This window comes from Athene noctua, chromosome 1, assembly GCF_965140245.1.
Source record: "Athene noctua chromosome 1, bAthNoc1.hap1.1, whole genome shotgun sequence".
In the NCBI taxonomy this organism is placed as follows: Eukaryota; Metazoa; Chordata; class Aves; order Strigiformes; family Strigidae; genus Athene; species Athene noctua.
This window is the reverse complement of record NC_134037.1, coordinates 115,979,168-116,003,812: the sequence shown is the minus strand read 5'-3', so window position 1 is coordinate 116,003,812 and position 24,645 is coordinate 115,979,168. Positions and strand designations below refer to the sequence as shown.

General features: G+C 46.8%; 2 long non-coding RNA genes across 8 annotated transcripts; one reads left to right on the top strand and one right to left on the bottom strand.

The window, feature by feature from the left end:
- Positions 1–484: 484 nt before the first annotated feature.
- LOC141955986 (uncharacterized) lies at positions 485–17,201 on the bottom strand. Its single transcript, XR_012632812.1, has 3 exons — positions 16,951–17,201; positions 2,420–2,655; positions 485–750 (listed from the first exon to the last, which is right to left on the bottom strand). It is a non-coding gene; the product is annotated as an uncharacterized LOC141955986 (long non-coding RNA).
- LOC141955856 (uncharacterized) lies at positions 14,292–23,727 on the top strand. 7 transcript variants are annotated; one of them, XR_012632793.1, is made up of 6 exons: positions 14,874–15,822; positions 16,086–16,913; positions 19,380–19,578; positions 19,973–20,146; positions 20,265–20,456; positions 22,050–23,727. It is a non-coding gene; the product is annotated as an uncharacterized LOC141955856 (long non-coding RNA). The 7 variants fall into 7 exon arrangements; XR_012632801.1 differs by lacking the exons at positions 14,874–15,822; positions 22,050–23,727 and adding an exon at positions 14,292–14,411 and having other exon boundaries at positions 20,265–20,965; XR_012632795.1 differs by lacking the exon at positions 22,050–23,727 and having other exon boundaries at positions 19,383–19,578; positions 20,265–20,965.
- The last annotated feature ends 918 nt before the right edge of the window (positions 23,728–24,645 follow it).

Sequence of the window (24,645 nt, the reverse complement as noted above, 5' to 3'; positions counted from 1 at the left end):
CCCACCAAACTGGGATGTTTAAATTATAGCTTTGCTTCAGGACACCACCACTGGGCATCCCAGGGCCCAGCCAGCAGTGCAGGGCCCAGACGTGTCCTCCAGCTGGTTTTGAGCCAAGGTGGACTGGTATCCAAGAGCAGCAATGACAGAAATTCAAAGTCAGCCTGGGCTTTAAAGTATTTTAATTAAATAGATGTGAACAAATCCAAAAGCATGACTGGAGGTCCAGGCAGCAGCCTTAAAGCTGTCGTACTAGTCTAGAGCTCTGGGTTCTGAACTTGAATCTAGAACAATATTTTTTTCTCTGGGTGAGCAGGACCATAAGCCTCAACTCCAAGGGCAATGGTTTTGGAGTTGCTTGATAGAGCAGGTCCCCTTTGGCAAGCAGAGGGGACGGGGGGGCCCGTTCTGGGGTGGTGGAAGTGTTGCAGCAGCAGGAGCAGAGCCCCTTTGACCCCCACCCACCCACCCACCCTGCCCTGGGGCAAGCATGGCTGGGGCCCGTGGCCGTAGGGACATCCCCTCATCCCTGGCAAATTACAGGTTACTCCCGGTAACCCACACAGCAGGGTGGCACGGACGATGCCATCGGTGGGCTGGGCTGTGCCAGAGGGGTTGCACGGCCATGGCAGGGGTTCTGGGGGTGTTGTGCATCACCCACACCGTGGAGGAAGGGTTGTCAGCTCCTCATCCAGGCCTCAACATCAGGGGCATCCTCCAGCTCTCGTGAGCAGGGGATGCTGCCGACCTCTGCGGAAGAAAGTAGCTGTTAGAGTGAAATCTGCACCCCTTAAAATGCCGCGGCGTGGCAGGGAAGGGTGTGGCCCTCCCACAGTGCCCGCTCTGGGCCGTGGGGACCAGCCCCCATCTCCCACCGGGTTTCCCCCCGGTATGGGCAGAGCGGTTGTGGGTTTGGCACACACCGCACTGCACAGCTTTCAAAGAGCACTCGCAATCTCGTTATCAGCTGCAAACATTTAATGCGCCCAGGTAAATTAAGAGTGTGCTTAATTTCTTATCGTAGTTTTCACTTTTTATTTTTTATTGAGGAACTTTCTTTTGTGGGAATTTTTGTTTTGTGCTCTTTTGTTGTGTCAGTCTGCTGATAAAAGCATGTCGTGGATTGCATTGTGCTGTTAATTTTCCTTTTGGTATGCTTGCTACAATGACTTATTTTGTGTCTGATATATTAGTTATCCAATTTTTGTAAGCTGATTTTAAATATGTTACTACGCAAACTCTTTTTACAGCCTGTGCAGCTTTTGATTATGAATGAGTGCAGAGATACACGCAGGAGTATTATTTATATAAAATATATAAGCAGGAAGAATCTTCATAAATCACAAAATGCTATTATGCTCAGGGTTCATGACAGCCATATCTTTTTTTTTTTTTTTTTTTTTTTTTTTTTTTTTTTATGGAAAAGCAGAATACATTAAACACCCCAGGCATTCGAAAGAGACATTTCAAAAACTGTACAATTGCTCTATTTATTCCATTCATTTAGTAGGTAGCATTTAATGTCTAAAGTCTGTTTTACACAAATAAATCTTAAAATTAAGATTTAAGTAAGAATTTATTGAAGAAAGCTACTGTATCTGCCTGTAGTAATATTATGGTTTATGACCTAAGGAATACGGTATTTAATCCTGGAGGGAGAGCTTTCGGAAAGCTGCTTTACATAAGGCTCCGCAGGCGACCTCATGCCTGTTTGGCAGTATCTGCATGTGTACAGGCACACATGGAGCCCCCCTGGCCGAGGGGCTCTGCCAAGCTTGGGCCTGCACCGGGATGCTGCAGGAAGGACGGGATTTTGCAGGAGGACTGGGATGCTGCAGGAGCATCACTGCCCTGCGCCAGCACCTCACTAGATCTGTTACAAAAACCCCTTGCTTGGGTTGCACTAATCAATAGCTGTGCCTAACAGTTTACTATGCCATTTAATTAAACAAATTTACCTTTTGAAGGAAAATCCATTGCAAGCAATTTAGATTCTGGTGTATTGCAACCTTTTTTGAGGTTACTAGTGCTTTTAACCACTGTCTAAAGTGCATACAGTGTTAATTAGCATATTTAGGATTAAGTAGATTTACCATGCGGTAATCATTCTCTAATTCAGTAAGAACTATCTCTGGTGAATAGTGGACATTAATGACAGTTGCAAGAGCTTAGATATTACATAATCACTAATTACATTCTGCACAATTAGCGGAGACTCCTCAATGTGAATCACTAATGGCTGATTTGTGTCAGCAGCCTGTTCTGGTTGTAAAGAAATATAAACAGTCTGCATAATTTTCTGATGGAATTAGCATAGGGAGGGAGGTTATTAATGAAGTTGGGAGGCCGGGAGGAGTGCTGATGGATGGGGTGAGCCCGAAAATGGCGTCACCCTGCTGTACCATGCCTTGATACACACCTGCCCTTCACTGTGAACGACACCAGCAATGCCACCTCTCACTTCCAGTCTCTTGGCTCCCTTCAGGCGGTTGGAGGATAAAACCAGCACCTCCTGGGCCTCAGCGGGCATCTGTGTGACGTTTAATTAAGCACTGAGTTAAGGGGTGCAGAACCAGCTCCTGCATCCAAACCTTCGGTCTTTCAGAATCTTGGGCTCAGTGTGGTGGTGAATAGTTGGGAACGACGTGCAGCCTGCTGTGGCAAAAATAGAGAAAGACCGTGAAAGCGCTGTTTGGTTTATTTTGGGTTCTTTTTTCCCCACTACTTCATCTTTGGTACATAGAAATGCAGTAGTTTCTTGCACTAATGCATTTAGCAATTCCATACTTTTAACCATTTTCTAAAACTATGAAAAAACAAAAAGACTGAATTTTGCATTTACCCCCATCTTGCATACTAAAGCTGACTACATAGGGAGACGACCTTTCTTATTAGTTGAACATGACAAAGGTTTGGACAGAAGTGAGGTGGCAGGCAGACTTCACTGCTTTAAAGAAATAAATCTTCACTCAATTGACGTTTAGTGATGTTTGGATCAGGTCCACGGTTTCTTACAAGTGGAATTCAGCCTCCCCTGTTTGTTGTGTGATTAAAATGAGGAACAGTGGTATAAAGCCAGTGGAATTGCTTTGGACAAATCACAAACTGGAGACCAGCATTGGGCCCCTATACCTTTAGGTTTGAGGTATTTTAAATTAAGATTGCAAGTGGTTTTAAAAGGCATTGTCACAGCAAAAGCAATTTAACAAAAGGCAATGTATCTGACGACTACTCTCCTGCCTGCCAAGTGCTCTTCTCTGCGAGTGCATTGTAGGGATGGCAGATTACATCTTCTGAATATTTTTGTCTGTTGCTTGGTTCATTTTCATAATAATAACTTGCATCCTTCTATATCCTTTCATGTTGAAGGGTTGCAAACTATTATACAAACAGACCCACTCCTGAGATGCAGCCACCTCCGAGGGGAAAGACGGCAGCTTTTGTCAGCGGGCAGCAGTTTTGGGGAACGGGAAGCAGCTGCCCCAGTGGGGATGCAGGGGGGATGTTGAGTGCAGTGACCTCTGGATGGGGTGCCAAAGGGCTTATGGGGACACCCCGTCTGCAGTGAACCCCATCTTGTACCACCAGCATATATCTCTCAGCACACCACTGTTGGAGCGTGTGGATCCCTGTCCTGCCCACATTTGGGAGGGAACCCGCAAAAGGGGCTCTGCGCTCACTGATGGGGCAGCACTCAGGTTTGAAAAGAAACCCCAATATATATTTTTAAAAAAATATTCAAAGCTGGGGCAGCACTGGGCTTTGAAAAAAACCCCCAAACCAATATATATTTTAAAAAATTTATTCAAAGCACAAATAGCCCTTATTTTCCATGTCACACATGAACCATTCTGGATAGATGGAAAGAAAGGCTTTGAAGCGGTATCAAACAGGAGTGATGTGTGCTGAAGCATCCTCTGCCACTTCCCCTGTCAGCCAGAATGGGCTGTAGGCAGTCTCCCAGTTTTCAGCATAAGACTCATTTTTTCGCTGGCAGCAGAAAACCAGCTAGTTTCTTATTCAGATCCCTGCCTGTCATCACTAACATGCCTTACTGTTAACTAATGGTCATGTCCCAACAGCAACACTTCAAAGCCCTGAAAACCTTTGCGAGGCTGCCAGGCTGCCTCTGCCTCAGCAAATAAGTTGCTCTGCTCAGTTTCATGCCACCAGGTAGGATTTTGAAAGGACTTACAACATTTTTAATGTTATTTCCCAATAGCTAGGATGGCAGAGCATTCATATTCGTGTCTGAAAATGTTGGCCTTTAAGTACCTTGTCTAGAAACTCCATTTTTTATCTTTCCAGGGCCAGCAGCTGGGCTGACGTGAATTAAGGCCACCCCAGTGAGCAGCAGTGGAGGATGAGGCCAGCAAGCTTTCTGCTAAGTGTGCTTGGGAAGAGCAATTAAACGGTGAAAATGCAGCGTGGTAAGCACTGGTTTTAGTTCCGTATTCTTCAAAACCACACTTTCAGTGTCACTGATATTTTTTCCAGTGTTTTGACCCATCTAGTGAGAGCCGAGCGCCATGCGTGCCCTCCCTGCTGCAGGGTTCAGAGCATCCCAGCTCCTCCAGGACCAGTGCTGGGGGGCTGGAGATTAACACAGACCCTGGCATGGGGCAGCATTTCCATAAGTGCTGTTTGTGAAGGCAGGTGCTATTCCTTACATTATCGCCAGAACATTTAAATCTTAATGACTGGCATTGTTGTCTCAAAGACAGTGTTTTTCCTGCTGAGAAACTGCATTAGACTGGAGAAACAGAGCTCATTTCCATTCACTCAGCAGTCTCTCTAGAAATGACATGCAGTGCTTGAAACTGTTTATTTCCAAATTCAGGCCTCCTCCGCATCAGTCATCAGCTTCAATTACCAGTTTTCCGGAGCCGAGCCATCAGGCAGTCTGACACGAGGGTCCAACCTAATTCCCACCTTCTCCAAAGTCAAGAGCATAATGTGCAGATGAAAAGGTGGAAAATAGCCTGGACTTCATTAGCATGCAGAGCCCGGCTGTTCATTTGCTTGCTGCGAATGGAAGTTCTGACACTCGGCGCCTTCTGCAATATGAGAAAAGTCCTCTTCAGAGTATATGATGTCCTTACCAGCCAGGAAAGGTCATCAAAAAGGCAGGCGCTGACCTTGCTCCCTGCTCTTCATGACTAGTTTATTGATTCCAGGAACACCTCATTACATGCCGGATCAACATATTATTGCCATGTTCAGCGGCTGAATTGTTTACAAGTGTCTTTATAACCAGCAAAAGCCTTCCGGATGATGCATGACTACACTCATTTGGATGTGACCTGTCAATTATATGTTATCCGATATGGTGCTGTGTGTCTTGATCCCTGACCGGGCCCGCTGCCCTGCATCAGCACGGGCCCATTTACTACTTCTTTCTAACCGCTCTTTGGGAAAGTGTCCATTAGCCTGTCAGTCTGTAAATATTTTATTTTTTTTACCTCTGCTGCAGGCAATGCGAGCGTTATTGCTCTGTCATTTGCTATGCATGAGGTTCATAATCAGTTGGGGGAAGAGGTTTATTTTTTATGGCGGCGTCTGATAACCCACCCGATTTGCAGTCAGTATGCATGGCGAGCGGTGTGACTCGTTACAGAGCCGCGTGCTGGCCCTGCAAGAGAGACCTGTCATATTTTATTCAGGCGCAAGCACTGCGAGGCTGGTGATTTATCTGCAGGAGGGAAGGCAGGAGCAAACCGCCCCCCTCCCCAGCCTCTCCCTTCCCTGCCTCTAAAGGTCCAATAACTTACCACCCAGCAAATGCATTTTCCTCTTCTACATATTTTTCTGCGGTTTGCATTCTCATTCAGTTAATATATTGCGATGTATTATTTATCCTCAGTCTACAGCCGTGTGACTTGGTGTCGTTTACACGTGCGTAGACACAAGAATTTAAAAAATAAATCAGGGGGCACGACTACTATTTTAATCCCTCATTACAGACACTTCTATGGCTCAATAAAAAAAGACTGGCACAGCAACTCGATTATCAAGTCTGTATAGAGAGGTTGCTCCAAAAAGTGGCACTGAGAAGGTGGCTTACACGCACCCATCAGCACAAACTCAATTTTCTTTTTACTGACTCTGCTGCTGGTTGCCAACAGCCTTTGGTGGCAATAGGGATGGGTGTGCAAATGGCACACGATGCCAGCAGTACTGCTCGGAGGACTTGCTCCCCATGCAGTTGCTTTGCATTCGGTTTGGCACTGAAGAGGGAGTGCCTGTGCCTTCCCGCACCTCCAGCCCAGTCTCTCGTGGGGTAAAGGCTGGAGATGACTGCCCTTCTCCAACTGGTGGAGATGATTTTTCCTGACATTTGATTTCCACATGTAACCAGAAGTAAACATGAAGGGGCTCGTGTGTGTGAAACAGGAGGGAGCATGGGTGCGGGAGGGACTTGTTGGACCAGGAGTGGGCAGAGGTCTGACACCTGGGATAAGGTCCAATACCTTAAACACAAATGAGATGCTTAAATTTGTCTTGGGGGGAAATGCTTGAGAGGGAACTCAAAACTACGCAAAAGAGCCACTGAGTGTTTGCCTATCTGGGGATGCTCTCCTGAACCAGACCCCACAGTGACATTGCATTGATTTTGGTTTTTTGAGCTGGTGCAGAATGGTTGTGTGAGTGAGAGGCTGTCCCCATGGTATCTTATCCCATGGTGTGTCCCTGCAGCATCTTATCCTGCCTTTACAGGGCCACAGCAGCTGAAGCTGTTCGGTAGCTTGTTTATTTTCTATCTACACCTCACAGCTGGTTTTGTTTAAAAGTATTTGCTATTTGATTTAGCTATGCTATGAGAGTTATGATGAAGTATATTTGACCAGCAGAGCAAAGTTGGTAAGGAAGATGTGTGGGGAATGGCTGCATGCTGGTGCCTCTCAGAGGGGTTGCTGGGGGGCAGTTGTGCTCCCGGAGACTGAGCCATCCTCTGGTTCCAGCTGCCCAGGGTGCATCACCCCGAGATGCTGAAGGAAACTCCTTGCAGAGGTGGTGCATCCATGCAGCCACAAATCTGGCTGATGTGGCAGTGCCAGGATTTCCATGGGTTTTGTGGCCTGGCTGGAATAACACAAAATGTATGCACATATAGTGCTGTCTGCTCAAAGCTCTGCAAACATTAAGTTGCCTAACACTGCTTGGCAAGTGTCAGTGTTGAAATCCTCTTGCTGTGGTTAAATTGAGGGACCAAAGGGGCTTAGGAGCTTCAAGGGTGAACCAACAGTGACAAAGGTGAAGGATCTCCAGCATCCTTGCTCTCAAGAACCAGCATTGCATCTTCCTGATTTTAAAAACCACTGTCCCAGGCCCAAGCTGCCTTAAACACCTCCCTGTACCATCACAAGTATGAGGAGCTGGGGGACGCCCCTTGCTGGGGTAACAGCTGCTAGGGCTCCAGTTCCCTCCTTACAACACAGAGTGTTCAGGTTTGGGGGCTATAGAACAAGGATTTGAATTTCTTAAAGCAGCCCATTTAGCTTCCAAAATAAAATCTGGGTTTGCATGTGGTTTTTTAATTAGAGCTGGGGCAAAACACAGTCTTAGGTCAGAAGAGCCTCAGGCTCCGGAGACAGCACAGTGCATTGATCTGAATTTGAATTTTTGCATGTTGGGAAGGAGAAATAAAGCGCCCATTTACTAGAAGATCCCTGGGTCTGAGCAGCCCTGAAGCTGCGGGCGGTGAATATTCAAGGGACTGATTCACCATGGTGCGTTTTGGGGTTTATGCTGATGCCATGCTGCTGAATCCAGTGCTGCAGCCAGGTAACACTGTGCCCCAGCGTGGGTTGTCAACAGCAGGAATTGAGCCCGCGACCACTGAATCTCAACGTGGGGTCTCCACAGCAGCGCTGGGATCTCCCTTCCCCAGCTGTGGTACCAGGTAACTCACTATTTGGCCTGTCCAGCACAGGCAGTGAGTATCACATTGAGTGGCATTATTTATGTTGGGATAAGCCTGCAGTGGTTTATCAAGCCCCAGACATCCATCCAAATTTGGCACTTGATCCTTTCATTTCTGTTTATGTCGCTGTTTCTGGATTCCTATTCATTGTGTAAATTTTTTCTTTTAAAGTGAAAGAAAAATCAACTCTTTATGACAGCAAACGTGAAAGTTGCATGACTATTGAGAGGAGCATTAACCTTTCCTTTAGCCTGAAGAACTTCATAATCTTTTTAAAATCAATTTTTTATTAATTTTGGAGTGATGCTTAATGCCTGAAGGAAGTGAGAAGCAGTGGCATCACCAGGGGAACTCTTTGCAACTTCTCATCTGTGTAATTTAAGGTCACACCTAAACTGAGTGTGCCTGTGGGTGCTGCGGGAATCATGGCATTGCCCCATGCCCAGGTAGGCTATTTCCCCTGTTGCACTTGCCCACTGGTGCACAATTCAGCTGGGTCTGAACTGGTGAGTTTGCAGCCCTCCAAGTCCCACATTCAGTAGTTTTTTTGCCGTTTCGAAACTCAGTGGTGCCTCCTGCTATGCTTAGGCTGGATTTGGCCTCTCCCTCCTACTGTGGTGGTGTTTTGGGGCACAGGTACTGCAGCTTGAATAGTCAGAGAGGGCTTCCCTCGGGGCTCGGGGAGTGGAGGGAAGAATCTGAGCAATGTCAGGAGATGCCACAGCGCTACCTTTTGGTGGCCTTGCCAGGAGGCTCATTAGCGGAAAAATTAGGTGGCCTCTGGATTTATTAACAGCACCCAGTGTGCAAATTTAATTTTCCTTCTCACTGCACTCCAGCAGAGTAATTGGACACACAGCCCAGGGCAGGGACAAAGGACAAGGTCAGTTACTTGTCTAGCAAATATAATTATACATAGCTCTGAGGAGAGGTTTGGAAACTGCATTCCCAGGCTGTGTCCCGGAGCATCTCACCCAATGTGAAAATCCTTGAGAACAAGCTAGAAACATGCTCCCTGTGATCCACCCCAGGAGATGAATCCCATCATCCGTGCACAGCCGAAAAGCAAACTCACAAGGTGTACAAAGTGCAACTCTTCCCTGAGCAAATATATCTTTGGATGAGCATGCATGGGCTTTGGGTGGTAATTACTCGGCTCTAATTGCCACAATGCTCTCACAGCACCATCTGGGAGCGCCATGCTCACTGCAGCCCCATTGCACACCTGGGTATTTAGACCTCTGTGCTGAGAAATGTTGGCAACATTGAAAGATCAATGCTAGGTACTCTCATTACAGTGCAGGGATGCTCAGCCTGGCACTTCTTATCAAGTCTCCTCAAAACTTCAGTGTAGTTTTCAATTGCTTCAAGCACATTTGCTGTCCTGTCATCAGCAAAATTTGGGGTTTTTTGAACATGGGTCAGTTTACACAACACTAGGCCTGCTGGCGACAGATGGGGTATACCATCTCAAGTGGGGAAAAGGATCTGTTAGCAGGGCTCATTGAAAGAACTTCAAACTAGATTTGAAGAGGAAAGGGATAAAACCAGGCTCACCAGAGATAAGCCTGGGGGTGGCATGACAATGCTTGAGTGTGCTGCTGAGGTCCTTCAGTCTGCCATCTCAGTGGAGGTAGGGGATGGAGATCCATGCAGCATCAAAAACCACAAAGGTTACTGATGTGTCAGAAACCATGGAAGCACCTGAGAATGGTCACATAGGAATTAAGGCCTTTGCCCCCCCAAATAACCCAACTGAAGTGCATCTACACCAATTCACACAGCATGGGCTACAAACAGGAGGAGCTGGAAGCCACTGTGCAGCAGAAAAACTATGACATAGTTGCCATCACAGAAACATGGTGGTATGACTCGTACCACTGGAGTGCTGCTATAAACTCTTCAGAAGGGATAGGCAAGGAAAGAGAGGTGGTGGGGTAGCCTTGTGTGTTAGAGAGCATTTTGACTGTCTGTTGCTTAATAATGTTGATGATAGGGTTGAGTATTTATGGGTAGGAATCGGGGGGGAAGGCCAACAAAACAGATATCGTGGTTGGAGTCTGTTATAGACAACCCAGCCAGGATGAAGAGGCAGAAAAAATACTCTACAAGCAGCTGGGAGAAGTCTTACAATTGCTAGCTCTTGTTCTTGTGGGGGACTTCAACTTACCAGATATCTGCTGGAAATAAAATACAGCAGAGAAGAAACAATCTAGGAGGTTTGTGGAGTGTGTGGAAGAGACCTTCCTGACACAGCTGGTGAGGGAGCCAACAAAGGAAGGCGTCCCATTGGAGCTGCTGTTTGTGAACAGAGAAGGACTTGGGGGTGATGTGATGGTTGGAAGCTATCTTGGGCATAGCAATCATGAAATGATAAGAGTTTTCGATTCTCAGAGAAGTAAGGAGGGGGATCAGCAGAACTGCTACCATGGACTTACGGAGGGCAGACTTTGGCCTATTTAGAGGCCGGGTTGACAAAGTCCCTTGGGAGGCAGTCTTGAAGGGCATAGGACTCCAGGAAGGCTGGACATTCTTCAAGAAGGAAAACTTAAAGGCACAGGAGCAGGCTGTCCCCATGTGCTGACAGATGAGCTGGTCGGGGAGAAGACTGGCCTGGCTGAACAGAGAGCTTTAGTTGAAACTCAGGAAAAAAAGAAAAGCTTATACCTTTGGAATACGGGGCAGGCCACTCAGGAGGACTACAAGGATGTTGTGAGGTTATGCAGGGAGAAAATTAGAAGGGCCAAAGCCCAACTAGAATTTAATCTGGCTACTGCCATAAAAATGTTTCTATAAATACATTAGCCCAAAGGAGGGCTAAGGAGAATCTCCATCCTTTATTGAATCTGGGGAGAAACCTAGTGACACGATATGAGGAAAAGGCTGTGGCATTTAATACCTTCTTTGCCTCAGTCTTTAATTGTAAGACCAGTTGTTCTCGGGGTACCCAGCCCCCTGAGCTGGAAGACAGGGATGGGAAGCAGAATGAAGCCCCCTATAATCCAAGGGGAAATGGTTAGCAACCTGCTACACCACTTAAACATGCACAAGTGTATGCGGCTGGATGGAATCCATCTAAGGGTACTGAGGGAGTGGTGGAAATGCTCATCAAGCCACTTCACATCATTTATCAGCAGTCCTGGATAACTGGGGAGGTCCCAGTTGACTGGAGGTTAGCAAATGGGACACCCATCTACAAGAAGGGCTAGAAGGAGGATCCAGGGTACTACAGGCCTGTCAGTCTGACCACAATGTGGGGGAAAGCTATAGAGCAGATCATCTTTAGTGCCATCACACAGCACGTACAGGACACCTAGGCCATCAGGCTCAGTCAGCATGGGTTTATGAAAGGCAGATCCTGCTTGACAAACCTGATCTCCTTCTATGACAAGACAACCCACTTAGCAGATGAAGAAGGGCTGTGGATGTTGTCTACCTAGACTTTAGTAAGGCCTTTGACACCGTTTCCCACAGCATTCTCCTGGAGAAACTGTCTCCTCATGGCTTGGACAGGCATACTCTTTGCTGGGTAAAAAACTGGCTGGATGGCCGGGACCAAAGCGTGGTGGTGAATGGAGCTAAATTCAGTTGGTGACTGGTCACAGGTGGTGTTCCCCAGGGCTCAGTACCGGGGCCCAGTTCTGTTTAATATCTTTATCAATGATCTGGATGAGGGGATCTGGTGCACGCACCCTCCGTAAGTTTGCAGACAACACCAAGTTGGGTAGGAGTGTTGATCTTCTTGAGGGTAGGAAGGTTCTACAGAGGGATCTGAACAGGGTGGATTGATGGGTCGAGGCCAATTGTATGAGGTTCAAAAAAGCTGAGTGCCAGGTCCTGCATTTGGGTCACAACAGCCCCATGCAACGCTACAGGCTTTGGGAAGAGTGGCTGGACAGCTGCCCAGTGGAAAAAGACCTGCAGATGTTGGTCAAAGCTGCCTGAACATGAGCCAGCAGTGTGCCCAGGTGGCCAAGAAGGCCAATGGCATCCTGGCTTGTGTCAGAAATGGCATGGCCAGCAGGACTAGGGAAGTGACTGTCCCCCTGTATTCAGCACTAGTGAGGCCACACCTCAAATGCTGGGTTCAGTTTTGGGCCCCTCAGTACAAGAAAGACATTGAGGGGCTGGAGCGTGTCCAAAGAAGAGCAACAAAGCTGGTGAAGGGTCTGGAGCACAAGTCCTATGAAGAATGGCTGAGGGAACTGGGAGTGTTTAGTCTGGAGAGAAGGAGGCTCAGAGGAGACCTTACTGCTCTCTATAACTACCTGGAAGGAGGCTGTAGCAAAATGGGGGTCAGTCTCTTCTCCCAAGTAACAAGCGACAGGACAAGAGAAAACAGCCTCAAGTTATGCCAGAGAACGTTTAGATTGGATATTATGAAAAATGTCTTCACCAAAAGGGTTATCAAGCATTGGAACAGGCTGCCCAGGGAAGTGGTTGAATCACCATCCCTGGAGGTGTTTAAAAGACATGTAGACATGGCACTTAAGGACACCATTTAGTGGCAGACTTGGCAGTGTTAGGTTAACAGTTGGACTTGATGATCTTAAAGGTCTTTTCCAACCTAAATCATTCTGTGATTAACCAGAAAAAGGAATTGTTCTGTACATTCAATTTAGCCTCATGAATGCAGGCACCGGAATAGCAACCTGAAATACAGCGTGGCCGCTGCACTGGGAAGTCAATTTGTTTAAACAACCAGCAGTGGGGCGGGAAGGATCCTGCTGGGCAGCTGGCACCCGCTCCCCAGCCCGCTTTGCCTCTGCTGCAAATGAAGGCAACAGATTGCAATACCCTGGAACAAATTAGCCCTTCCATTCATCTTCATTAGCCACGCAGTTTCACTGGATCCGAGCTCACTACAAGTGGGTTCCCAATATCTATGTAAATCCTTCTCTTTCTACATGTATTCACTCACGTTTATTAGTAGGTACCAGAAGCAACATTAAAAGTACAAGCCATGCAGAAGAGGAAATTAGTGAGGGCTGTCCATGTCTGCACAAGGTTATCGTCCCGATTATGCCGTGGAAAGCAGAGCATTTGAGTATTACCCCTATAATTATTGGTGGTGGTGGTGCATTAAATGTGTACATTTAAAAATAAATCTGGCAAGTCTAGAGCTACCACAGCAGATTGATTCATCACCACGGGTTGTGTCAAAAGATGGGGTAGTTGGTCAACACAGAGTTGGACCTCCACATCCATGCTGGGATGGGTGAAGGAACCACTTCAATTTGGTAGGATTGGATTTCCCCTGGAAATCAATGGGTGTAAATCAGGATGCCCTCTTTAGACTGAAATTTGGATTTAGCAGAGCTACCTTCAGCCATTCCTCCTCTGACGCCCCGGCAGAAGGACAGCCAGGACTTCCAGAAAAACCTGTCCCCTTTCCAGTTGGTTGCATAGGAAAGGAAGCAGCCAAAGGGGTGTAAATCCTGCAGTCAGTGAAGGGGCCCATGCCAAGACCCAGCAAGAGTTATTCATCTCTCATTTGAGCAGGCACCCACGCTAACCACAAACCCTTCCACAGATCGACTGGAGACGAAGACCTGGAGCCACAGAGTGGGTCAGGGGGACCCCTGGCCCCCCATCACACAGCCAGCTGTTTGCTCAGCATGTGCGGCCCCCTCCCACACACCGGCACCCCCACACCTCATCTGCAATGGGGGGGTGGGGGGGGCTTTTATTAATTACTGGTAATTACTTATTTTACATATTGTTACTGATTTTTTTTTGTTGCAAGTAGCTGATTATATTTAAGAGATAAGGAGGGAAAATGTCTGCCCGGGCAGCTAAATCACTGGAACAAGGCTACAAAGCCCCGACCGCACATCGCAGACCTTGCCAAGTGTTTCAAAACTGAATAGTCATTGGGTTGGCAGATAATTCAGAAACTATTTGTATGAGCTGTTTATCAAATTATTAACTGCACAGATGTTGTTTGGTTGAAGAGCAGCTGAACCTTCTCTCTGCCAGCCGTGGAGACAAAGGTCTGCAGGAATAATTGGAGATGTGCATGGAATATTAAATTAATTTACTGCTCTTAATTCTTATGCAAATCCTGACCTCTGATAGAGCCTATCAATTACCCTGCATACAGGGAAAAGAAAGGAGAACAGTTTCTTTCTTTTCTTCCCCCCCCTCTTCTTTTTTTCCTGTTGTTCTTCAGTTTGTTTTTTTGTTTCTTTTTTATTTTTTTTTTCCTTTCTGAAAAGAAACTTGGAAAAGGAAATATTTGGGGGAGGAAAAAAGCCATTTGTGAGAGAAGCAAAGGACGGGGATTATTTAATTGAATCTCCTGGTTGCAGTGATGTCCCCTGGGAGTCCGGACGCAGTTTTTGAAATAGCGGGGGGGAGGCCTGGGAATGGAGTCCAGGGGCAGGCTGAAATAGCTCCACACGCTTCCACAGGAGGGGACGGAGGGGCCCAGCTCGGCTGGAGCGGGAGACGACTGGAGGCCTACGTGGATCTGGGGTGGATTTTGGTAGGGTCATGGGTGGGAAGGGGGCCCTTGCTCATCTGCTGCCAGGGGTTTGGGTGGGTGGGTTATCTGGGGAGGGTTCCACACTGTGGGAGTGTGGCTGATTCCACCAGTAATTAACAGTGAAGAAGAAAGGCAATTTGTTGTCAGGTCTATTGTGGGATCCCAGGTAAAATGAAGTACGATTTAATTGGTCCTCGTTAAAAGGAGCTATTTTTCTAATATGGAGAAAAGGCCTCATCTTAGGCACTTTTTTTAATTGGGGTTGTGTATGCACTGTTTAGTCAATGTTTAAAAAAGACTCCAGGCCTTATTCTTTCATCATATTTTCTAATAAGGATAAATAAATAGGATGAATAATGTGATCGGTCTATCCCTCGACCTCTGAAAGACCTCAGCAGCAAAATGATGTTTCAAGCTCCTTTCGTCACATCCAATATGCACTGCCTTTCAGCTCTCCCGCAGCCCAAACAAAAGCCATACAACAATATCAATTAATCATGCAGCAGGCAAACAAGGAGATTTATTCCACTACAAATAGCCTCACAGAGAGATGCTGAATGGGCTTGATTAGCATGAGAAAAGAGGAGCAAAACTCCACAGTTCAACAGCTAAAGAGCAATTTGATGGGGCTGGGATTGGGAAATTACTTGATTAGTGTCTGTCGGAGGAGAGCACGACTAGGACGCGAGTCCCAGCCCCGCCGCCAGGCCGCGGCGATGGGGGGCTCGGGGCGGCCTGGCCGGGGAGGGGCAAGAAGGGGGTGGGGGGGCGGATAAAAAGGAGGAGAAATAAAAGGATTTTTTTTTTAAATTTTTTTTTTTCCTCGTAAATCCCGGTAAGCGCCGGGAGACTCCGCTCAGTTCACGCAGCCCAGTCGGGTAATTTCATTTACCCCTCAAATCTAATTAGTAATCCGCGGATGACATTAATACCGATATAATGAAGCCTGTGATGACCAGATTAGCAGGCGCGCACTGATAGCCTTAAAGGCACATCACACCTTGGCATCCACGGCGGGAACAGCGGAAAATCTTGCTTTAAAAGAAAAAAAAAAAAAAATGGTGGGGAGTGTGGGGAAAAAACACGAGTAAAACCCGCGCAGGTCGGGTTTAGCGGTTTAAGCGCCTATGAAGCGAACCGGCGTTTTGCTGAGTGCCGCTTAACCGCCAGCGCTGGGCCTGGGCTGCCCTCTTCCCGATTTATTCCCGTAATATTTTTCTGCAAAGGAGAAGAAAGGGGAGGGGGGGAAGAAGCCAGAGCCAAAAGAGTCGCTCTGCAATTTATTCCAATGGGTGGCTTTTAAGAAGCTGGCAATTTGAGACGGCTGGGTGTTATTTAGTGCAATATGAAATCAAATGATCCTATTTCTCAAATAACAGTGTCTGGGAGGAGAAGTGAATGCTCTGAAAAGGTAATTGTCTCCTGATGATATTTCCATTATACCCCAATCCTGGCCTAAATGCTATCAGCGCCGGTCTGAAATCGATACGGGGAGGGCGGACGGGCTCTTCCGCCTCGCTCCGGTGGGATCCCGGCCGCTGCCCGCACGGCCCCGGCGGGGAGGGAAGTGGGGAATCATCCCCGACACTAGCACCCCGCGGTCTTTGCAGGAGCGCTTTGGGATGGAAATCCTAATTTTAATTTTTTTTTTTTTTTTCCCCCTTTCCTCGGCAGAGCCGTGGTTTGCTGGCCGCGCCGGCTGCGAGGAAGCAGCCCGGGGCTGGGGCTGGCACCGTCTCCGCTGGCTGCGGAGGAGCCGCCGCGCCGGAGCCGAGGTAAGGAGCGCGGCAGGACCCTGCCCGCGGCGGGGGGAGCCGCCGGGCGACGGGGCGGCTCTGCCGGAGAAACCTCCCGGATTGAAACGCTGCCCTTCGTCCGGCTGCGAGTCTCGCGAAAGGGCCCGGCCGCTGGTTCGCTTCCAGGAAGGGGGTTAAGCGGAGGTCCGGGGGGGGGCTGGCAGGGCCGAGGGGCCGCGATCCCTCGCCCCGCCATAGCCGCTGCCGGAGCCCCTGGATGGGGCTGGGGAAGGAAATCCGGTCCCTTCCCGGAGCGGGGCAGCAGGTTACCAAACGCATCGTTTCCCCCCGAAAGCCCGGTCTGTCGGGCGTCGTGTCCCGTCCCGTCCCCCCACCCCGGAGCAGCTTTCGGGGCGCTCTGACCCCCCGCTGCTCTCACACCCACCCGAGGTTCGAGTCCCGCAGCACACGACCAGCCCTGGGGTTGCGCAAAGCCGCTGCCTTCAGCTACTGATGGTTATTGTCGGTCCCAGTCACCCGGAGACGCTGGAAGAGCAGCGGGGATTAGCCCGAATAGCTGCAGCGTTTGGCAGCGCTCCCCCAGAACGCCACAGCGGCCGGATTTTGTGAAATACCTCGATTTTTTGAATGGGACTGAGCTTCCCTTTCGCTGCCCGTTACGTGCCCGCGCCGCGAAATTATAAAATCACCAGAATTAAATCACTCGAGGGAAACGACGGGGGAAGAAAAAAGAGAAACGAAGGCGGTAAGCAGGAAGAAGAGGCAAAGCGAGCGGAACCTACCTTGCTCCGCTCCCGCCGCGGCGGCCGCGCTGCCCGGGCCGGGGCTCCCGGGGCAGCGCCGGGCCCGCTCCGGAGGCATCCCGGGGAGCCCGGCTCGCCGTTTGCCCCGTCACCCGCTCTGCAGCAGCAGCGATGGGCTGTACCCCGGGAGCCAAGGGGCGAACGGGAGTTTTGCAGCACCTTCCGAAAATTCACATCGGTGCTTTCCCCCACGTCGCGTTTCGGGTGGAGGGGACTGTCCTTCGGTTGCTTGCGTGGAGCTGGAGGGAGGGGGGGGGGGGGGGGGGGCGTTGGGTTGCTTTTTTTTTTTGCTTTTTTTTTTTTTTTTCTCTTTTCTTTTTTAAACCCAGGCTAGCGGCCGGGGTGCCCGGTGTGGCCCCGGCTCCCGGAGCAGAGCGGCGAGCCCAGATTTCGCCCTGGCATTCGGCTAATTGCTGCATAATTGCGATGAAGGGAAGGGTCGGGTGTCCACGCCAGCTCCGGGCAGGCTGGCAGCGCGTCCCCGGGCACCTCGGAGCGCAGCAAATAAATGCATTTCTGCTTTTTTTTAAAAAAAAAAAAAAAAAAAAAAAAAGTAGGAAGAGAGAGAGATATTGCGAGCGGAGCTTTTTAATTGAGCAATCCTTTAAAAGTTGACTGGGTGGTTGCAATTGTCTGTGTTGCTCCGGGGGGGCAAGAACTCGCCTTTCGGTGTGTGAGAGCCGAGGTTACTGCGGGCTGGCACTGCTGGGAGTGGGGGACACTGAGGGGGGCAGCCGGAGGCCACTGGCTGGAGCCACGGTCAGATGCTCAAGTCCCCCCCAGGGTCTGGCCCTCTCCTGAGGGAAACAGGGCACCCTCTGGGCACCATCCTGCGCTCGAAGAGGCCGTGTACGGTACGTGTGTCAGCAAACAGTCAAAACGTTTTGGACCTTAAATCTGTAAATCAGCCCAGACCTTTTCTGTCCACAGATCCCACCTGCTTCCCCCACTGACAGGAGAATTTCTTCAAAAGTAGATCCGAAACAAATTTTTGAGCACTGTCTAAATGCACTGTTGGAATTTTTTTCCATTTCTCCTCAAGCCTTTTTGCCAGCTTCTGCTTCATGTTCCTATTTATGTTTGGCACGATTATTTACTGTTGCACATACTAAATGGAGTTCAGAGGGCATGTCCCAGCAACGCTGAGCAGACACAGTTTAATTAATTTAATAGTCTTAAGCTTGTTCTCCTGCTTTTCAAATGAATGAATGGCTTATACGTATGGATCCTTTCATTCATCACCAGAACAATCTTCTGCAAAGGACAGAGGGGAACAGTCTTCATAAATCACAGAAAAACACCGTGGTGGTTTGGGACAGGAAGTGAAAAATACCGTGTTCACTTGAAACTGGATTTCAAAGAAACAGAGAATTCAGAGAAGCAGCGTATAGTTATTACCCCACGTGAAATTTGGCCTGGCTCCGCTGAAAAGCAAACTAGCTTCTCCAGTGCTTCATGGGGTCCAGACATTCAGCTCCAAACCTCAGGCAGAAGTAAAAATAAAATAAGAGACAGCAACCAAACACTGACTAGAAATCAGTTCAGGTTTACACATAATTCTAGCTCTGAGGAACACATTTATTTTCCATGTATGCTGCTACTGCCGTTTTGTTGATTTGCTCGCTTTTTGTTTTGACTTGCAAGCATTCGTGTTGAAATACAAACATCTTTAACAGGGTTTAAATATTTCAGTGTAGGGTAGTGAGGGATTCTCAAGAGAGTCTCTGTCAGTGTCTAAAGAGCAGCATCGCTCTACCCGTGCCATCGGTGAGGCATGGCTCTCAGATCTGATTTCCCTTGCCCCAAACAGCACTAAACTGCAAGGCTCGCCCAAGTGCTTCCCTTTGTTTCAAACCCTTGTATCTTGGAGCACTTGTTGAACCTGATGACAAGTGCATCAAAGTGGCTGACAATTACGAAATAAACAAATATCATTTGAGGCATTTTTAAGCAGAATACAGTAATACATAGATTAGCTTATTGATGTCGTTATCGTATTGAATATTATTCATACTTCTGATATTTCTGCTGCACAACAGCATTCCCTGCTCAGTAAACATCATATTATCTCACTATGCAAAAGGCTTCATTAATCAAAACAGACAATAGGCCAGACACTCTCTTTGAGTCTGGGGTTTTGGATCTTCTAGGCTTTTTACCTTGTCTAAATGCCTTGTCCCTGTCAACATGGAAAGCAATTCTTCAAAACAGATTGGTATAAAATGTGGTGCTAAAAAGGAAACATTATCTAATTCAGTTAAAAGAACTTCCCAGTTATTTTATATTTTCCATTTAATTTTTCATTACTTGTAGAAGAAAAACTTTTTCACTATTTCATTCAGAGATTAATCCACTCATTTGTTGAAATACTAATGAAAGAGCCAGATAAATCTCTGTCCTTCAAACAGCAGCAGCAGCAAGTGCCAAGATCAAGAAATGGGGAGTTGACTGACCATGCTGCCTGCCTCACTCATTGGAGGTGGGGAGTGGATGGTGGATGGGGAGCTGGGAATAATGTGGCCATGAAGCCGCTGTCCGGAAAGAGGATCCTGGCAAAAACATGGCACGATCCTGACTTGGTGCAAAGGACCACATATTAATGGCAAGGTAGGATGCTTTTGTGGCTAGGAAAATGTTGGGGTGCAAAATCTCTGCTTTGTAGGCTCACTGCAGCATCCCAAGCATGCAGCTGCATGCTGCAGGTGCAGAGCAGGCACTCGGGCACACAACGTCGTTCCTTTGTCTGGAGAGTTTGGCAGAGGCAGATTTGAGCCCCGTGATGTATGTTCTCCATCCCGCAATTTGTGACAAAGTTGAATTCTGGGTGGTGGCTTGCGACGTGCGGCAGGCTCTGCCTCGCACTGGGCCACAGTGTGTTGGGTTGAGCTGCAGCCTGCACGGTGGAGTAATGCTCCCTTCTGTGGGACGTGCAGGCAGCTGTGGGATTGATTTTGGCTATGTGTTTGTGAGCCATCTTCTGCTTTCTTTTTGGTTACTGCAGGCCTGAAAGAGACATTCCGTAATGATGCAAAATAGTATTTCCTGCACAGAAATACATCAGAACTGTTTCAGATTGAGCAACAGAAATGACAGCAGTGGTTGTGTGGGGCACTCCAGAGTGTAAGGCATAGATAACTTCAGAGAAGACAGGAAGACTGCCTTTTGATGGTCTGTCGTGAGTGGTCTCGTTCAAATTCAGCCTCTTGTCTCACATTTCAGAAAACCTAAATTCAGTTCTCATTTCTCCAGGGATGGGGAAACTCAGCACTGTCAATCTCCTCTTTCCTTTTCAGACAACAGCAGACACTTAAATGGAGACTGGTTAATTCCTTGTGTCTACATCTCAGAAACAGAAGTGACCTTGAATTATTGGGAAAACAGAAAGACCTGAAAGCTCCCAGACAACCTCTCCAGATCCTTGGCCTTGGAAAAGTCTGAGTGAGGTCATACCTGATCCCTTCTGGTCTTGCAGCCTCATATGCCGTGTAAGAGACTCGGAAAACACTTTGAGATAGCAGGAGAGGAGGGATACTTCCTGGCAAATGGTCTCTAAACTGTTCCCCTCCCTGTGCTGCAGCATTTCTGTGACTCCTTAACAACATGAAGCCGTAAACAATGGCATGTACTTGTATCTAAATTCTCCAGGATTAATTCAAAATTCATTGACAATGACATTACTAGAGATTTTTCAATTCTGCCAATAGGCTTTGGATAAGGCCCTTACGTTCTTAATAAACATTATATAGTTTTAAATGTTGTAGTTTTGTTCTTAAGTTTTTTTATTTAATCAACCATTATCTTTGGCTTCTGTGTTAACAAGTTCTTGCTGGAGGAACTCATTTCACCTGTCCTGTCTACAGCAAAAAACACCTTCTTCAGTAAGACAATGTATATTCTACTTATGCATCAGAAACAAGTAATAATAGGTTTCAAGGAACTGTAACATTTAATAAAAGCATTTTATTACATTTAAATTTATTAAAATTTAAACATTAAATTCAACATGTTAATTACTGTTTCTGTGCATTGACACTGACAGTCAGAAATGGATCCACACAACTGCTCTGCTGAGATATGCTCACTGGTGTTATTTGCTCTTTGATAACTAATGTATTATTAGTGCTCTTCATTTGGGACTTGATTCATTAACAAAAAGACTTATATGGGCATTATGTAAATTTTTGGTATGTCTTTTGCATAGCTACCAGGGCATGTATTATGAATCTAATTGAAAAGAAAAAAAAAAAAGAAAACGTATTCCGTTCTGTCGTGACTCGTGGGCAAACTAAGTGTACAGTCACTCTCAGAAGTCAAATAAGCACAGAGAGGAAAAACCTTTTCAGTACATCACAGCCTGTGCTTCTGCAAATCCCTTTCCAGAGAAACCACAGACAAACCCTAGCCTGCTGTGTTTTGGCAGAAACAGCAAAATGGTGGCAGTGAAATGTTCAGACTCTTGTAGATCTCATCCATGTGCCTCCTGTATACATCAGAGCTTGCAGCTAATCGCCCCTTTTGGTTTTAATCAATGATTTCTCTTTAATGCTTTTGAAGTTGTGATTTGGTTTATTCTAATCCAGATGTTGTCAAGCAATATTTGTATTTCTCACATTGTGAAACTCAGCTAAAATCAGGGAGGGCCCTTAATCTGTAAAAGCTCATTGTTACTGTTATGGCAGCAGTGTGTGGGGCGGTTCCTTTGTCCCAGGACACTCTACACAAGGACACTAACAATTTCTGCTTTATATAAAGATTTTCCCATCTTTCTGGGACCAAGTGGACTGGTCCTCAGGCTGGAGCAGCCCCTTGTGCAGCACAGCAGAATCGCCCAGGCTCTGTCAGGAGGGAAGCGGCCCTGCAAACCATCGCTGATGGGCTGTTGGGCCCAGCCCCATGCTGCCCTTAAACATGGGGACATGGAGTGACACACAGGCCCCTCAGCCTTTCGCTGGGAGAGAGTAACACAGGCTGTCTCTGGAGGCATGTGTTGTCAGTCCCTCACCCCCTTTTTTTTCCCCTACAAAGATATATTCTTTTTCACTTTCTTCTCTTTCTCCTGTCTCTTTTTTCTCCTGCAGGTGAGCACCCTGCGGCCAGAGGCTCATCACAATGAGGCAAATCCTGCACCTTCCGGGATACTGTTACACCTCCAGAGGAAAACAGCATGCTGAAAGCATACATGGTTTCCTCCCTAAATTAAAAAGAGTGTGTAAATCTGTTAAGATTAGTGCACATCAATCCCTGCATTTGAATCAAGAGATACTTTCGTTTGCAAGCTATTGGGGAAAAAAAAAATTGTATCATTCAAAGTGTATTTAATAAGACAGAAGGAGACAGATTTCTTTGACAATGTTACAGCTCTTATCAGATTACACTAAAATTAAATTAAAACAATCTAAATGAAGTGTTGAGTACTGAAGGGAGAACACAAACAAAACACTTCTCTTTGTAGGCTTTCAGGGATGGGGTACTGATGTTAGTTAACAGGGATGTGAGCAATAAGATTATTCTTGAGTCAATTATGAGTCCTTCAGTGTCAGCACGGGAGATCCGTACCACAGCGGGGAGCGCACGCCCTGCACCAAGACAAGGAGTAGAAGGGTGAGAGGAACAAAGTGGGTAACATACTGGGTTGACCAGGCTAAGGCACCATATTTCCTTATTTTAAATAAAACATCAGGGTGTTTAACCCTGTCTGTTTTTCTTTCTTCTACTTTGGCTTTCCTTCTACTTTTTTTCTTCTCCTTTGTGCTGCCCACAGTGCTGGGACTGGTGAGGCCAGGTTAGCACCTTCCTTGTTAACATTACACCCCCACGTCTCCCCCTGCCCCCCAATTACCCCAGGTAGAGATCAACCCCTTTCAAATGAAACCTGGAAATCTTAGTTTGGGAATAACGTTTTCCAGTATGTACATACAATGTCTGCACACAATTTTAGATAGCACTAGAAGCGTTTCAAAGTTTTGATATTATTTTAGCAAGCACAAATATTTTCAAAAGCAGTTTAGTCTTCCAGAACCAAACCTGGTATGTCACTGGTACAGGCTTAAGAAAGACAGATTCTTTGCCTGTTTTGAAAAATAACAAATTTGTAGTATATGAAAGTGTTTTCTTGTTCAAACGCCATATAGTCTCTCACAGTTTTCTGCACTGACAATCAGCGATGCATTCAAAGTATGTCTCAGCCTGACAGAGCGCGTTTCATGGCTGACATTCTGAAATAACAAGTTTTCAGCGTCTCACCTCAGAGTCAAAGGGGAGACTATTTATTTTGATGTAGATATTAGCAATGAGAGCTGTTATGAGGGACCTTCTGAGGGAAAAAAAAGCAATTTAACTATGAAGCAACCATGAAAACCTTTTTATTTCCATTTTATCTGCCCCCATGACTGAGCAGGAACATCATGTTGATACAAAGGCTCTGGAGAAGTCTTAGTACTACAAGTAACTCTCAAGAAGGGCAGCGGGATCATGTCTGCAGCTGAGATGCCAAAGCTCCATTTTTTTCCCCGCATATTTTTAAAGGAAAGAACAAGCTATGGCAGACCTGGGTTGCAAAGTCAGGGTCTGGGGAAAAAATGCCCAATTTTGGAAATTTAGGCAAGCTCGGACCTAGATTTCACCTGTTGGTTCTTGTGAAGATGTGAACTTGCACTGTGATTGAGGTCTTCATGTGTTTGCTTCCAATAAAGAGATGAGTGAGAAAGAACAGTACATCTTTTATTGTGAGCGCGTTTTATGTGAGTTCAATAAAAGGCTCCCAAATCTGCAAATCCTTTGCCTATGTGTTTTCTTGAGTAGGTAAGCTCTTACATGAACTAAAGACATCCATATCTTATTGAGCCATTTATTTAAAGCAGATGCAAAGGCTAAGCCAGACAACAGCTATGGTTATTCAAGTGACAGAAGCTAATTTGAGGGCTCTTAAGTACTGCTACAACAATTCAGCAAAGTCTTTTGCTTTAAATTTTAAATTTGGTTTATTCGAGTTGGAGGCTGAAGATGTCAAAAAACACTAGGAATACTATCACATGACACTGAACCCTGGCAGAGGAACCTTGACCCTCATGATGCTTGTCCGGATGCTCTTGAGCCTCTTGAACCCCCCTGGCGCTGGCATGTGGCTTGAGCTGTGTCCTCTGCATGCTGCTACTAGCTCACAACTGCAGCTGATGCTTTCATGTGGCAGTTGTCAGACAGAAGTTCTAATGAAGGGTAATTATGATGATGATCTTGTACTAATTGTGTACTGATTGCTGTTCTAATTATGCTTAAGCATTTCATAGCTATCCGCAATTTTGTCTATTGATGTAGCATTTCTTCTCCTTAAATTCAAATACTCTCGCGGTATTTGAACTTTCTTTCATTGGGGCCCTCGAATCTAAGCACTAATTTGGCAACTTCCTTTCAAAGGGATCTAAATTTTTATCTGAAAATGGGAAAAAATGTAGTTTTCTTTTCTACTTCATTTTCCAGCTGGAGATGTAAATGCGGGGTTTGTCAGGGCTGATCCAGTGCTCATTCAAGGTGGTGTGGCTTTTCCCACCAGCCAATGGATTTTGGTGAGAGGACATCAACGAGCTCTGCCAGCTAGACAAAGTGATGGTTCAGAGGAGGAGGAATTGGAAATTTTATCGAGGTGCTTGATTTCTATACAAATGGAAAGAGGCCATT